Below are 14229 nucleotides of genomic sequence, written 5' to 3'. Positions count from 1 at the left end.
AATTTAAATTTTTGAAACAAAATGTTATTTTGAAAAGGGAAGTAATATTTTGAAAAAGGACATAACCAACTTTCTAAAGTCTGTTAAACCTTTCAAAAAGGTTGGTTTAGGATTCATAACCTGTCACAAACAAAAGTGAGAAGGTAAATGAAAAATTTTCATTTTGAAAAATCTGAACCTGTATATTTTTCTTAAAAAGAAACTTGAGAAAAATCCTCATTTCAAAAAGACATTCTATCTAAATTAGAATGGGCTCAAAAGGTTGAGATTGGTAAAATATAGTTTTTCTTGTTTCAACAAATCTGATCATCTTAAATCAGAATGTGGTCATAAGAAAGAATCTCTCAAGAAGAGAAACACTAACCTCCAAGGACCCAAAGTAATATGGGTACCAAAAGCTTTACCAATTTGTGATGCAGGAATGTCTTCTAAATTTCTAGGAAGAGTTTGATTCATGGACAAATTATGTTCAAGAGATATGTGGAGATCAAGATGATGAAGATTCTCAAACTTCTCAAGATGGTGCTGAGTTGTTCTAGAACAATGGAACAATTTAAAATGAGTTCAAGTCAAAAAAAAAACCAAAACTTCATTTACTTGCACACCTCTAAGAAGCTATCATTTGTCATCACCTAAATATGAACCACAACCTATCCTAGAATACACCAAACCTGATCATGATTCCACAAATCTTAAAGATGTCCCTAAAATCTTCCATAACATAATTAGGCACACTTTACTCCCTAGATGTGGAACCTTTGATGCTGATACTAATTTATGTATCATCTCATGATCAAAACAAAACTCAACCTCTGCTTCATAATCCTTTAATACATGATTGATTCTTGTTTGGCTATCAAACAAAAGTTGTTGAGTTGCCATATGGGATCCATATGACTCCCATCTTTAAGGTTGCACAAGTATCCCTAGAAGGTGAAGAAAGTAAATACACCTTCATGAGATTCACAACCAAAACCTTAGGACAACTTCACATCACCACTTCAAACATGCCAACTCCTCCAACTTCAGGAACATCTGGATCTGTGAAAAGATATGCAGATAAGAAATTTCAGAAAACTAGGAAGAAAAGAAGAGTTGAGAAGGTTAGAAACCTATCCAGCATACAGAAGGAAGAAGGAGATGGATCTCCTGAAAATATGGAAGACAATGAAGCTTTTTTCTCCTCCAGCCCTGGAGTTGTTTCAACAAGTTGCTGAGCTTGCAAGAAAAGAAGTTCAGAATGTTGCTGGTGAAAATGAAGAACAGCTTCAGAAGAAAGATGAAGTTGTTGAAGAAGAAATTGTGCAAGATGAGGTTGTCACTCAAATGGAAGATGATGAGATACTTCAAGAGGCTCATATGGTTGCTGCAATCACTGAAGAAGACAGTCAGAAGATTTACTCAGCTGGTGATGCATCTCAGAAGTTGGGAATGCTGCTGAAGAAGAACATCAGAAGATTGACACACCTCAGAATGTTGAAAACCCTTCTGACCAAGATCAGAAAGTTGAAGAAAATATTGAGCAATCTTCTCACAAAGTTGATAAAGACACTCAGGAAGATGCAGAAATCTTGGCTTCGCAAATAATGAGTCAAGGAAATGTGCAAGTACAAAAAGATGAACACATGAAATTTTCATCTGGTTTTGATCTCAACATAGAAGATCTAAACTCATACTTCAACACTGATGTGTTTCAAGATGCTCAGGATACAGTCCAGATTGTTCAAGAAACATCTGAAACTAAAGATCAGAATGTTCAGCTGTCTGTATATCAGAATGTTCAGAAAAATGCTCCTGATGCTGAAGCTACTCAATCCAAAAAATTGAAAGCTTCAAAGTTCATCCCTCTGTTTTCAAGCAAGGTAGAAATCTTATACTTTGAGAAAATTGGTCAGCAAGAGCTATTACTCAAAGAACATTCAATAACTTTGGAAGGTTAGAGAATGTTGGATCAAACATCAAGGACCTTAATAGTCATAAGAATTGCACTCATATGATGCAAATAAGAGAATTATTTTTGCAAGCTTAAGATTGAAGAAGATGGTCTGATCAAAAGACTTGTCTAAACAATCTCTGCATTCACTTGCTACAATAAGTGAAAGTGTTTGAGAATGTCATTAATGTTGATCATATACCATGTTCTCAACATATTGTCTTTCAATCTCAACTACATGTTTTTGCAACATATGATTGAAGAACAAGAAGACTTCTCATATTCTATATGAATTGGCTTTCACACTCATATTCAAGCATTTTAAGATGCCTCTGAAAAAGTGAAGTGTATGAGAAGGATTGTCAAATCTTTGACATAAAGAATTTGACAACAATGAGGATCCTCCAACAATGGATCAAAACATCCCTGGAGAAACCTTCCAAAAAGTTTCTGATAATGCTAATAGAAAGCTGATGAAGTTCAGAATGTTGAAGAACTTCAAAAGGAAGCTGATGTTGCTGGGAATGAAAGTCAGCAAGTTCAAGAAATACCTCAAATATTGAGATTGCAACCAATAAAGTTCAGGAAGCTGATGCAACTACTGAAACATGAATTCAGAAAAGTTGATGCAGCTACTAAAAGATGGAACTCAGAAAGTTGATGAAGTTCCTGCATAACAACTTCAGAAGGTTAATGAAATTGAAGAAGCTTCTGAAAAATACCTCAGAAAGCTAACAAAGCTGAAAGCTTTTATTGGAGAAGGATCCTTGAAATCTTCTACTGCTGAAACAATTTCAAAATCTGAAGTGATGTTACTAACATCATGAGTGAACTCCAGTTTGATGAACAAGAAATTGTTCTAGAATCTGATATAGAAATGATCCTGTGTCATTAAAAGATCAAGATATGCATGATGTTGCTAAAGCTTTAGCCACAAACATGCTTAGTGAAAACACTACCACAAAGGAATCTGATGAGGATGAGCTAGCTGGAAATCAAGCTAGTTTTGATCTGAATATGGAGGAATTCAGCTCAGACTTCAATACAAGTATCTTTGAGGATTCTCAGATGGAAAATGATGGAACAATTCCTTTAACTCAAGTTCAGAATGTTCAAAGAAACATTCTTCATGAACAAAGCATTCCATCTGTTGATCATATGTTTGCAGATCCTGAAACATCTGGATATGTTAAAAGACAGTCAGATCAGAAAGATGGAAAGACTAAGAAGAAGAGAAAGCTACTGATGATTAAGCTACTTCAGAAGGTCGTGCTTATTGATGCTTGGAGTTCTCCATCCAGATGAGAAAGTATTTCAAAGAAAGAGAAGCATGCTCTCTTCATTGAATCTCAAAGTAAGAGACATCATCCTATAAGGTACACATTTACTTGCACTATAATAAATATGATGATTGAATGCATCAAATTATGTCATGTTTAATATGTGCTTATATCAAATGTTTAACCCTAAATGCAATAATTCTTTTTCACTCTTTGTTCATGCTCCTTTCATGATGGTAATTGATTATTAAAATCATTACATGATGTCTTATGCTTTAACAAGATTCATTAAGGGTGCATTTAAAAAAAAATTAGTGTTCTTAGAATTAAACAAGGGGTTGGTTCTGTTATGTATAAATTCATGCATAATATTCTCTCATTATTTGCCCCGAATTCCTTCTTAATTATCATGTTAAATGTTAAATGTGTTACATCATTTTGTGAATACTTATCCTTTCACACTTGAAATAAATGATTCTGATGCATTTCTATCTGAGTTATTAACATGAGTTGCAAACTAAATCATCATTATTGTTAAATAATTGATAGGAAGATTTATGTTTGATCATAAATGTTGAATCATGATTGTTCATTGATTTGAAACATAAAAAATGTCTTAATTTGTCAAACTTCAGAATAATCTGAAATGTGAAGATATTCACTTGATTTTGATGTAGTTTATGAAAATATCATTCCTCAAACATGATTTTAAATGAATCTTATGTTTGAATTAGCATTAGAAGATTTTTTATATACTTGATCTTCATGTTGATGTTGTGTGTGATCTTGTTATAATCTTCAAAAATTGCTCTAAGGTTTGCATTTTTGTTCTTAAACTTATATTGGCCTTGCTTTGAGCATAAAAATTTGTTTTAAGCATTGTTGAATAATTATCTTACTTTAATTGCAAAAATTGAAGACAAAGATAGAGTTGTAAACATCAATGGCATATCAATATCTGTTTGTGCATAAATTTGTTGCATAAGACTATCTTGCAATTTGACCTTAAGTGTTTAACATACTTTTGAAGCATGAAAACTTGAAAGATCAACACTCAAAAGGTATCACTCACACACACACACACACACCTACATATGTGTGTTTTCCACAAAATTGTGAACATGTGTGTTTTCCACAAATTGTGTCAAAAATTGTTGCTTGTAATTGTTTTCTTTTAAAGAAACTATCTTGCATCAAATGATACTTTGAAGCATTTCATCTTTTGAAAAAATTCAACAATATTTTCCAACATGAGAATATTGTAAAGAGAGAAAGATCTTTTCTAAACTCTGATTTCACCGCTTCCACAAATACTTCACTTTCTCTCAATTTCAAAAAATTGCTGAATAAGATCAATTGATCTTTTCTCTTTTAAAAACTCAATTTAGATTAGATAATTATTTTCTAAATTATGAGCATGACTTTGTCAAAATGAAAAACTTATCTGCTATGACAATAAGTAAAAGAAAATAATTATTTTCTTAGAAAATCAAAAGATTTGAAATGTAATAGGATATTCATCTCTAAAACTTAGGGGGAGTTTTCTATACTTGAAAATATCAATCTTTTCGAAAACATTGAAACCAAGGACAAAAACATTTTCTCAAATTTTGAAGAAAATATCTCATTTTTTGAATATGTTGAAATGGTTGCATATGTTCTCATTTTTCATGTTTTGTTTATACAACTGATTGAAATAATGATTGATCATGATTCCTGCAATGTGTTTTAATTAAACCATGAGTTTGATATATGAATGCACTTGTGAATTCTTACCTTCCAAAATTATGTCACTTTTCCTTCATATCACCCTTACTACTTTTTGATAGATGACAAAAGGGGGAGAGATATATATGATGGGAGAAAAACCTAGGATGGGGAGACATATGTATTATGGGAGAGAGAAATCTAAAATGGATTTAATTAATGATGAATGTTATGAATTAACCTTTTCCATATGTTGAGGGGGAGTATAATCAGTTTGATAAGAATTAAACTCTTGCTTGTGTTTAGGGGGAGTTTAATTGCATATCCATGAACATTCTTACATTTATTATTATATCCATCATAAAACTTAATATTGATTCAAAAGGTTTGTCATCATCAAAAAGGGGGAGATTGTTGAAGCAAAAATCTTTTTGATGAATGTTTTAATGATAACAAACCTCGTGGAATAAATAATAAGTTTTATGAATGGTGTTCTACTGATGATTGCACTTGAGTTTTTGTGATAAGAACAGGAATCACATAAGTGGATAAGCTAGAAGCCACCCACATCAATAAGTGCATTATATCTACTCAACAATGAAAGAATGAGTATATCATCAGTTGAAACAACAATATCATATCTGCATGAAGATTCATAGCTCAAGAATCATGATGGAAGAATTTGAGTCATGATGGAAGAACTTACATCACAAGCTACACAAGAATGTGCTTGAATTTATGTGACAAAACTCACATTGAGTTTTGTGCTATATGATTTGAAGATCCTCCATGGGTAAACAAGATAAAAGGAAATATGCATACAAGTTAGGAAGATTCTCAGAACCTCCTCAAAGTATCACACTTCCAAAGCTTCTAAGGATAAGAAGTTCAAAGTTCAAAATATTCATATGAATAGAGTTCAGAATGTTCATATGAATGGAGTTCATAATGATCATGAACATAAACCATAATATTTCCAGAAATCATAAAGGATTATTTCATGGATAAACAAGAATATTTAAAGTCATCGGTTACAAGCGATATTGAACTAGATGCAAAGAAATATTCTGTTGGACTTCAAAGAAAGAATCATATTGTTTGTCAAAACAAATGATCTCTCCTTTATATGCTTCAAGAAGTTTTTGAAGGGAATAAAGAAACAACCTTCATAAGGTTCAAAGTGTTGAAGAACATTAGTATGTTTATGAACATCAGAAAGTTCAGCACAAAGTACAACCGTCAAAAAGGAAGGAACCCAGAAGAAACACTCTGAAGTTCATATGTATGAACCCAGAAGGAGTTCAGAAGGTTGTTTAGAAGGTTGCTCAGAAGGTTCATTAGAGCAAACTCATAAATCAATATCCACACCAAGAACATGCAAGAACAGATGTGACATGAACATATCTTATGCATACAATGATTTTAACTTTAGATCAAGAAATCATTAAAGGCATCTACGGTGATTAAAGGATTAATGGACTTGGATAGTTCGTGGTATTTGTGTGTTCATGAGTGATTAACTAAGACACAAACAAATTATAAATCAAACCAAGAATCAAGTTATCAAAGAACTCAATCAGAGTTCAGAAAGTTAAAAGAGTTCAGAAGGTTGGACAGAGTTCAGAAGGTTGTTCATGATGAACATCAAGAACCAAGCCCAGATATTCATGAACAAAATGAAGAACATGCAAGGTCTACGTGACTTAAATAAAAGCCCAGTAAAGTACAATGACTAAAATCAATCAAGGAATAAAGGCATTTAATTGATTAAAGTCAAAGAGGGCATCTTCAATGTTCATTCAAGACTATGAACATTTGAAGTACAAAACATTAGGAATATTCCATCAAGAATATCATCCTAGATGTTTTCCAAGCCGCACTTCATAAATGTTTCACTATTAGGATTTGATTACATCAAATAAGAGTCTTACAAATCATCCTAAGTGAAACAAAAAGGAACATTCTGAAGTCCCCTGAGTTCAGAAAGTTCGATCCTGCTCCATGCTTTTTCTGACATGAACAGTACAGTTGTTGGAAAGAAAAAGGCAAAGCCAAAAGCAAGATCAAATCTGATTCAACAAGATTTCGACACATAAGGGAGTTGGTACTGTACAAAGCAAACCAAATCCCCTAAAGCATGGAATGAAAGTGACAGCTCCACTTTTTGATATCCTGCACATGTTCCAAGTCAGATTTCAAAGAAGATCTGACCCTTGAACATTCTGAAGTCGTACAAAGGAAATCTTCATAGTACAACCCAAAAATTCATGTGATATTCATCTGCAACAGCCCAGATACATATCTGACCGTCCATCCACATGAACCCAGATGAAGATCATGATGAACACAACAACATTCTGAAGTATTCTCAAGAACACAACAACATTCTGAAGTATTCTCAAGAACACAGTAACATTCTGAAGTATATCAGTTTTGCCCAGAATTCAAGCGTAAGTTGGTGGGTCCCAAGACACGTGGCACAAGACCAGTGGACACTCTCCAACGGCTACAAAGGTTCAAGAAACTCTATAAATAGAGATCAAGACCTCAGCATAACATGCACCATTGCAAAGCAACAAGAAAAACAACATGAACATTGTTGTGAAGCTTTAGCAAAAAATTGATCATCACAAAGATTCCAAGAAGTCTTTTTAAGTGTAAATCAATTTTCTTTCTCTTATCTTTTCAAAGTTAAGTTCTTCTTCTTCTTCTGTTTGTTTCACAAACATTCAAACTCCAAACATCTTGTAAAGTCTCATCTAGCTTTAGGGGTACTAAAGTGTTAGTTTGAGTTGAAGGTGTAAAAGTCTAAGTGGGTAACTTAGCAAGAAGAAAAGAAAGTCTCATCTAGATTCAGGGGTACTAAAGTGTTAGTTTGAGCAAAAGGTGCAAAAGTCTAAGTGGGTAACTTAGCAAGAAGAAAAGAAAGTCTCATCTAGCTTTAGGGGTACTAAAGTGTTAGTTTGAGCAAAAGGTGCAAAAGTCTAAGTGGGTAACTTAGCAAGAAAGTGCAAGCCTGCTGAGGCTAAGAGAATACAGTTGATGTAATTGTTCAGGTGAACAAGATTGTAAAGTGCAGGATTTGAGAGGTTATCTCAAACATCATAGTGGAAACTCTCACAAGACTGTGAGGAGTGGACTAACCCACATTGGGGGAACCACTATAAATTTTTGTGTGTTCTTTCTCTTCCCTATACTCTTTATTTACAGTATACACATCACACACAAACACATTTATTTATTTATTTAAACTGTTTTTGTACTAACACTTCAGAACGTTCTGAAGTCAGTCTCCAAACTTAACCATTCCAAGTTCACAACTTGAGAATCAATTTTAAGTTACAGGTTTAATTTTAAAAGGGTCACAATTCAAACCCCCCCTTCCTTGTGACTATTATATCCACTTCATTTACTACACATAAACCCTAAGAATACATATGGTTTTCCTTGCAAGTTAAACACATCCCATGGTTGGATTACTAACTAAGAACTCACCTTAAAATATCCTCAAATCAAGACCACAACTTGGAAACCTTGACAGCAAACCCTTAGTCCAAAACCCTAGAGAAGAGATGGATGTTGGTGAAGCTTGCTTCCAACTAGTTACCAACAAACACCAAACCCTAACCTTGCTTAAACTTCAACTTCTTGAAAGATTAGGAGATGATTAAAGGAGAATCATGAGTAGAGAGGAGTAGAAGGTTTGCTTCATCATATCATTAACCAAAAACCAAGAACCCTAACCAACTCATGCTTGATTTCAAAGAGGAGAAGGATGAAACAAAGATTATGGGAGAAGAAGGATGGTGAGGATGGATTTTCTAGAGAGAAGGGAGAGCAAAACTTTCTTTCAAACCCTAGTGAGAGAAAGTGAAGAGGATTGTGTGAAAAATTTGGACTAAAGTCCTTAAATAGTCCCTCAGGTGCAATTACCATTATACCCCTAGTCTTAAACGCGCTTAAACTATCGTTAACAGGTAATTCTTTGTATCTTAAAAGTGGGATATTACATCCTACCCCCTTAAAAAAAATTTCGTCCTCGAAATTTGAAATTTACTTGAAAACAAATGCGGATACTGACTCAACATCTCTGATTCAAGTTCCCATGTTGCTTCACCATCTGGAGATCCTTTCCATACAACCTTTACTATGGGAATCTCTTTGTTCCTGAGAGATTTGATGTCACGATCTACTATACCCTCTGGTTCTGGCTGAAACGTCAAATCTGATCTTAACTCTATAGAGTCTAATTCAACTGGCTAGAAGAGATCTGGAACATACTTCTTCAGCTGCGACACATGGAATACATCATGCAATCCCGACATAGCTGGAGGTAGAGCCAACTGATAAGCCACTGGTCCAATACGCTTGAGTATCAAAAACGGTCCCACATATCTAGGACTTAATTTCTTGGTTCTAAAAACACCTCTCAAACCCAACTTAGGCGTAACTCTTAGAAACACATGATCACCTTCATTAAACTCCAAAGGTCTCCGCCTCTGATCCGCATAGCTTTTCTGACGACTTTGAGCTATCTTCATCTTCTCTTGAATTGACTTCATCTTCAAAGTCGTTTCCTGAATGATCTCGGGTCCAAGGATGCTCTTGTCTCAAACCTCAGCCCAACATAATGGGGTCCTACACTTCCTACCATACAAAGCTTCATATGGTGCCATTCCGATACTTGCATGATAGCTATTGTTGTAGGAAAATTCTATCAAAGGTAGATGATGGTTCCAACTTCCTCCATCTTCCAAAACACAAGCACGTAACATATCTTCTAAGGTTTGGATAGTCCTTTCTGATTGACCATCAGTTTGTGGATGATGTGACGTGCTTAGTTTCAATTTATTCCCCAAAGCTCTATTAAAAGCTCTCCAAAAATGCGAAGTGAAGATTGGATCCCTATCTAATACAATACTCACAGGAACACCGTGTAGCTTGACAATCTCGGAAATAAACAAATCCGCATATTGTGATGTCTTGTAGGTAGACCTTACCGGTAAGATATGAGCTGACTTGGTTAGCCTATCCACAATTACCCAAATCGAATCATGACCTCTTTGAGTACGGGCTAAACCTCCTACAAAATCCATGGTAATATGCTACCATTTCCACTGAGGAATCTCTAGTGATTGTAACATACCAGCCGGTCTTTGATGTCCTATCTTGACTTGTTGACATACAATTCACCGAGCTACAAATTCAGCAATATCCTTTTTCATGTCGGGCCACTAATACTCTTTCTTTAAATCTTGATACATCTTAGTTGTACCAGGATGAATTGAAAAACTGCTTTTATGAGCTTCTTCCAAAATCAATCTTCTAAGATCTTGATCATTTGGAACACATAATCTTCCTTCAAACAAAATTGCTCCATCAGCAGCCATAGAAAATTCTGGATAACCACTTCGTCTCTGAAGTTCCAAATTATCACTTTGTGCTTGTACGATTTTTGATCGCAAGTCACACGAGACTTCCAAATTGTACAAACAAATACCATCACCGACATCAGTAACTCCAAGGTTAAGATCACGAACCTTTTCATACATCTTACAAGTGTGCATCATAACTTCGGCTTGAACTAAGGCCTTTCGACTCAAAGCATCCGCTACAACATTGGCCTTTCCTGGATGATATTTCAAATCAAAGTCGAAGTCCTTAAGGTACTCCATCCAACGCCTCTGCCTCATATTCAAATCCCTCTGATCAAATAAATATTTCAGACTCTTGTGATCACTAAACAATTCAAAATGCGTTCCATAAAGGTGATGCCTCCATATCTTCAAAACGAAGATTATAGCAGCCAACTCTAAATCATGAGCAGGATAATTTGCTTCATGCGTCTTGAGTTGTCTAGATGCATAAGCTACTACATTGTTTTCTTGCATAAGTACTCCTCCGAGTCCCTTAGACGATGCATCACAAAATACCACATATTTCTTTTCTGGATCTGGAATTGTCAACACAGGAGCTTGAGTCAACTTCTTCTTCAGGGTCCTAAAACTCTTTTCACATTCCTCGTCCCACACAAAAGGTACCTCTTTCCTCGTGAGTCGAGTTAAAGGCAAAGCGATTTGAGAAAACTTCATGATGAACCATCGGTAATATCCTGCTACTCCCAAAAAGCTCCGAACTTCAGAAACATTCTTTGGCCTTGCCCAATTTTGAACCGCCTCAACTTTTGATTGATCAACGGCTACACCACCCTGAGAAATAACACGGCCCAGAAATTTGACTTCCGATAACCAAAACTCGCACTTACTGAACTTTGCAAACAATTGCTTCTCCCGAAGGATATCCAACACTATTCTTAGATGCTGAGCATGCTCTTGCGGATTCTTAGAATAAATCAGAATGTCATCAATGAAAATAATAACAAACTGGTCTAGATAAGGTTGGAAAATCTGGTTCATATAATCCATGAAGACTGCTGGTGCGTTGGATACTCCAAAAGGCATAACCAGGAATTCATAGTGTCCGTAACGAGTTCTAAAAGCCGTCTTGGACACGTCAGAGGATTTGATGCGTATCTGATGATAACCCGACCTAAGATCAATTTTCGAGAACACACACGCTCCCTTAAGTTGATCAAGAAGATCATCAATCCTTGGCAAAGGATACTTGTTCTTGATAGTTACCTTATTAAGCCGACGGTAATCAATACGCAGCCTCATGCTGCCATCTTTCTTCTGGACCAACAATACCGGTGCACCCCATGGAGACACACTGGGTCTAATGAAATGCTTCTGAATAAGATCTTCTAATTGCGATTTCAGTTCCTTAAGTTCCAAAGGAGACATTCTATAAGGCGCTACCGACACTGGATCAGCTCCTGGGATTAAATCAATAGAAAATTCAATTTCCCTTTCCGGTGGCAAGTTAGTGATGTCAGCTGGAAACACATCCAAGTACTCACTAACTATAGGAATATCACTGGGGCTTAAGTCTGATTCTGGAGTCACCGTGAGAATTACATAAAAACCTTTATCTTGTGTACAAATAAACTGAGCCATCTGATACGTGTGCTTAATCAGTTCTGACAACGCTACACCTTCCATCGTATTACTAGTTGGCATGTAAATAGTCTTTTCTGCACACCCAATATACACATGATTGGCTGACAACCAATCCGTACCCAAAATAACATCAAGTTGCTTCATCGGAAGACATACTAAATCTATATAGTACGTCTTACTAGATACGGTGATGGGACAATTTTCACAAACATAACTCGCGGCAATACTTCCGTCAGTGGCCGTGGTTACTTTTATAGGGGAATTTAATAATGAAGTAGACAACTGAAGAGCTTCTACACATTGAAATGATATGAAAGAACATGATGCACCACAATCAAATAAAACATTAACAGGATTCTGACCAAGAAAACACGTACCACCAATCAAGTCTTCATTTGCCTGCGCCTTCTTACCATCAAGGGAATACACTCTACCTTTACTCATTGTAGTACTCACACCCTTGCCCCTATTTCCTTTGTTTGGACAATCAACCACATAGTGCCTCGACTGACCGCATGCAAAACAATTATTAGAACCTGATCTACATTCTCCTTAATGAGCCTTGCCACACTTCCTGCAAGTTGGATAAGTTTTAGGCGGACCTGTGTACTTTCCTCTAGTTGGAGAACCCTTTTGGGTTTCAGCTTCTCATGATACTTGTCGACAAAGTTACCTCGGTTTCTTCCACCTGCCCCAAAACCTTCTCTAGCTGCCTTATCAAAACCTCTTTCAGCCTCCAAGCTGTTATGCACCAACTCATCATAATCTGTTACCCTTTGCTGACTCACTACAGCATAGAGTTCTCCCCTCAAAGCATGCTTATATTGATTGACCTTCCATATCTCATTACCCGCATACTCATTGTGAGTAGAGTAATAAGATAATTCCTCAAACTTTTTCGTAAAATCTGTCACCAACATATGACCTTGCCTCAGATGGAGAAATTCTTGCTCCTTCCTGACCTTGTATGATAAAGGAGGGTACTTCTCCTTCATCACTTGCTTGAAATTCTCCCAGTTCAACTCCAACCCGTTATTCTCCATTCTACGCCGAGCAGTTTCCCACCAATCAAGCGCTGCACCTCGGAATTAATTCGTTGCGAAAACCACTTTATCTTCCTCGGTACAGTGAACCATTAGAAAAATCTTTTCCATCTGCTTGATCCACCTCTTAGCTTCAGGTGGCTCACCACTAACATCAAACTTCGGGGGATGGCTCCGGTTAAATTCTTGAAAGATTAGATTTCCCACAACTAGAGGTGGTGGAGGGGGCTGATGACAAACACCCGGACCTTGCTGCATATTCGCAGCCCACTGCTGCTGAGTCTGAGCGTTCTGCTGTATCTGCTGCTGCATCATATGCATCATCTGTTGGTTTTGTTGCACCAACTGTGCCCACATCTGAGCATCAGGATTAACATTCTCCTCCACATACGGATTACCTCTTGGCCGGCCTCGTCCCCTTCGGGCTCCAGACATTTTCGCTCTAACTGTCATATTTAAGTCAAAGTGATCAATTTTAACCAATATAACAATGAGGACAAATATCTTACACACCAAAAAGAACGACTACTTGAATTGTATTATTAATGACCCAAGGCACGATCTGGAAAGACCTGCTCTGATACCAAATTGTAACGCCTAAATTTGAAAGTGTCTAGAATATTCAAATAAGCGTTAAACTGGCATTGGATACATTAATTATACAAATACAAAACACGACATCAAGTCGAAAGTTCAGTTACAATACCATCCAAAGCTACTATGTTACATTTTTACACCAAAAGATTTAACATTCATAGGGTAGCTACAAGACCCATAATACATATCTTATAATATAACATATGCGTCTCTAATTCACAACATAGAGATTCCATGAAGTCACGATCGATCCAAGACTTTTTCTATACCTTTTCCTTGCGCAACCTGTGAACCTGAACAAAAAGGAGTTAGGTGAGACATAATGTCTCAGTGAGTTCTTCCTAGCCCTAGGCTAGTGATAACCTCGGGGATAACCTATGGTTATCACGTGTCTACTTTACAACCTGGCGGTTGATTATACGTGTGTGGACTTGTACCTTTGACGGTCGTGCATGCTATAGCCCGTCTTAGGTCTTTCCTATTTGTTATAAGTGTGATATTCTTATACGTGCCATGGCGGTCAAGGGTTCCTAGGACCGCTTTGCTATGATACGCTAAATGTATCTAAGCCTAAACATGAATCAAATCATGGCACAGCCTATACCGGACGAATAGGGTATCCTAAGATCGTCCTTGGCAATCTTTTATAA

This window comes from Medicago sativa, chromosome 3 (genome assembly GCF_051527215.1).
Source record: "Medicago sativa cultivar Bolivia chromosome 3, Bolivia_mono, whole genome shotgun sequence".
In the NCBI taxonomy this organism is placed as follows: domain Eukaryota; kingdom Viridiplantae; phylum Streptophyta; class Magnoliopsida; order Fabales; family Fabaceae; genus Medicago; species Medicago sativa.
Note: the sequence above shows the minus strand (reverse complement) of the source record.